We start from the raw sequence: 3,781 nt of genomic DNA on the forward strand, positions 1-3,781 counted from the left end.
TCTCTCTCTCTCTCTCTCTCTCTCTCCTCTCTCTCTCTCTCTCCTTAGGGAACGAAGGGGGTTTTATCCTATTTCTATATATGGGCTTCAGAGAGCAATAAAGAGAGGGGACTATTTACAGAATACCGACGATTTCCCTAAGTGGCGGTCAATTCCAATTGTGAATCTCTTTCATGCCCGTCCTCTTTTCTTACTCTCTTTCTCTTTCTCTATCTCACTCTCTCTTTTTTTTCTCTCCAAGGGATATTTTTAAATATATATTGATAGGAGTGCATTTTTCAACTGCTGCTCTTTTCTCTGGAGGGACCATTATGGATATATGAATAATACGACCACCAAACATCGCCTATCGTTGTCGGGGGAAGCTTTTTTAAAGTGTGTTCGTTCGAGCGGTCATGAATACATTTCTCCCCGCCCATTGGTCGATGAAATCAATCAGGCCCCACCCGCCAAAGCCAATCCGGTTGCAAGGGGGAGGAGCCGACCTCCCCATTGGTCGACAGCGAGGGAAAAGGGGCGGGGCTTCTATTCGGCTGAAGGGAAAGAAGCGGAAGTTATTCGGTACAGTACAGAAAGTTAAAGCAGTTTATTGCCGCTTTTTGAAGAGGGAGTCAAAAGGTGGGCCTTCCTGCAGGAGCCTGAATTGATCTCCTACACCTCGTAGAGCGTTCATATTTTACCCCAGATGAATATCGCCATCAACAGAGGATAAACAAATACCTAGACTCCACAGAACTGAGCAACCGGTAACTTTGGCAAAGCATCGCAGGTTGGGGAGACAGGGAGACCTCAGATTGAACTAAGATAGCGGGAGAGGAAGGCTTTAGTAAGCATCCAATATTCGGAGGGAGGAGATGTCAATGGACCAAGACACTACGAGGCTAAGTATTTCTTCAAGTTGTAAGTCACAAAAGAGTAAAATGTAATATCACAATCAATTTTTTTCCATTAATATTATGGTTAATATTATCAATTAAGATAATATTGTATTAAACAACTACCTAAAAAACTCACAATTAGAATGAAAGAAATGGAAATTAACCTTTAAACTATATCAATTACATTTTTTTTTCCTTTTAGGATTATCAACAAAATGTGGACTGACATAATTTGCCCTCGAGAATTACTTGAAGTCGTCTTGCATATCTACCCAGGAAGGTACAGACTTCCGGAGGCGCAAGTCTTAGGGGAAGGTTTGCAATCCGTCGGCGAATAGGATAAATAAACCGGGTGATGTAGCAATCGGCTTACGTTTGATACTTTTGCGGATAGCTCCTGGTCTACTGACCTTACAGAGTAGGCTATAAGCTAGTGCATGTATATATATATATATATATATATATATATATATATATATATATATATATATATATATATATATATATATATGCATAACAAATGCAGCCGTTTGCCGTTTGTAGTCCATTGCAGGAAAAAGGCCTCAGATCTGGGGTTTGGCCAGTTTCATCAAAATATATATATATATATATATATATATATATATATATATATATATATATATATATATATTATATATATATCTATATATTATATATATATACATACATATATATATATACATATATATATATATATATATATATATAATTTATAGTTTATATATATATAATATATATATATATATATATATATATATATATATATATATATATATATATATATCTATAAACATGGTCAGAGACTGACAGTAAAATTCCTCAAAGCTCTACAGGGTAAGGTGACTAGCCCCACCGCCCCCATTTTATACGACCTCAGCAGTTTCTTGTACTTATTGACAGCTGATTGAACGATGTCTTAGGTCAAGAGCGAAACACGCGCATCTATATTTCACATACATGGCTGAGGACTATGAAGCGTGAAGTAGGATAAAATGGAAGGAGAAGTATTAATTTAAAAGCTCAGGATAGAGAAGAAGAAGAATGATTTAAAGTTTTCAGGCATCCTGACATCTAAGGTCATTGACGCCGTCAGGATAGAGGACGTCTAGCGAAATCTAACCGAGGCACTTTGGGTTAATAGGTGTATTAAGTTCAGTGATTTTCTGCCAAGTTTGTTTTCCATGGCTTCAATAATAACATTTGTTCCTTCAAGACGAAGCTTTCATAATTCCCTAAATATCAAGCATCGCCATCACTGTTTGTGTCTTAGCAGGTTCTGCTTAAAGAAAAAGAGAAATAAACAAAAGAACAAATACCAGACAGAACTTTGTGGTATATTTTAAGAGCAGTTCTCCACAACCTTCAAGGCTGCTGGTTCGAATCCTACCTTGGAAGGAAAATTTTCTTCCTTTAATTCCATTTTTACCTCAAAGCTTGTAGCAACACGTATCTTAAATTGGGTTAATATGACTGAAAATTTAAAACAATCCATTGTCCTCATTCCAATCCAAATTTTCTTTTACATACGAAAAGCCTTTTGTGATTTACTGCTCCACGCACCAATTTGATTGATTAATTGATTATCAAATATTATCTAGCACCATAACAATCCATTACCTTATCCCTTTCCAAGTTTTCTTTTCCAAACGAAATCTGGTATCAAAGAGTAAGATCAAGCCTCTTGGTGATTTACTGCTTCATAATTGATTGATTGATTAATTATTAAATATTATCTAGAATCATAACAATCCATAACTTTATTCCTTTCCAAGTTTTCTTTTCCAAACGAAATCTGGTATCAAAGAGTAAGATCAAGCCTCTTGGTGATTTACGGCTTCATAATTGATTGATTGATTAATTATTAAATATTATCTAGCATCATAACAGCGCTGGTAATTAATACCACCATTCACCATACCCTTAGTGGCATTCTGTTCCTATGAAATCTAGATCCAATTCTCATGAAGACCGCCCAGGATTCCAAATTATTCTAAACCCCGAAATCCATTACACCGGGAATAACGTCTCCCGTGAAGGCCATGGAAGAACATAAACGTCTTCGAAAGAGCTTTTACAAAGGGAGGAACTTGACGACGATGGTTAATAGACTCGTTGACAAAAGGCATCATGGAACCTTTCAATGACACATAGCTCTTTTATCGGAGATTTCAGCGGGTAAGGCAGTGACCCGCCATATCTTGAGAGAGAGAGAGAGAGAGAGAGAGAGAGAGAGAGAGAGAGAGAGAGAGAGAGAGAGAGAGGAGAGAGAGAGAATCCTACCGCACATTTCAACTCGGTCATAACATCTGTACAAGACATAACCTCAATCATTAAAGATAAGGCAGCGACCTTCCCATACTTCACGAGAGAGAGAGAGAGAGAGAGAGAGAGAGAGAGAGAGAGAGAGAGAGAGAGAGAGAGAGAGAGGATACATACTCTCATTAGTATTATTATCATTATTATTATTAAAAGCAAGGCAATAACCCTAGTTGGAAAAGCAAGATGCTTTAAGCCAAGGGCTCCAACAGGGAAAATAGCCCAATGAGGAAAGGAAACAAGGAAATAATTAAACTACAAGAGAAAAATAAACAATCAAAACAAAATATTTCAAGAATAAAATTAAATTAGATCCTTCACATATTAACTATAAAAAAGATTTAAAAATATCTCACAAGATTGTATTATGAAAAGCAATAAATTTCACAAGGTACCTGATAGAAAACCAGTTTTTATATACTGACAACTCTACTAATATCCAACTGATAAAGAAAACTAAGAAAACCAGTTTTATATACTGACAACTCTACTAATATCCAACTGATAAAGAAAACTAAGAAAACCAGTTTTATATACTGACAACTCTACTAATATCCAACTGATAA

Source organism: Palaemon carinicauda, chromosome 13 (assembly GCF_036898095.1).
Source record: "Palaemon carinicauda isolate YSFRI2023 chromosome 13, ASM3689809v2, whole genome shotgun sequence".
In the NCBI taxonomy this organism is placed as follows: Eukaryota; Metazoa; Arthropoda; class Malacostraca; order Decapoda; family Palaemonidae; genus Palaemon; species Palaemon carinicauda.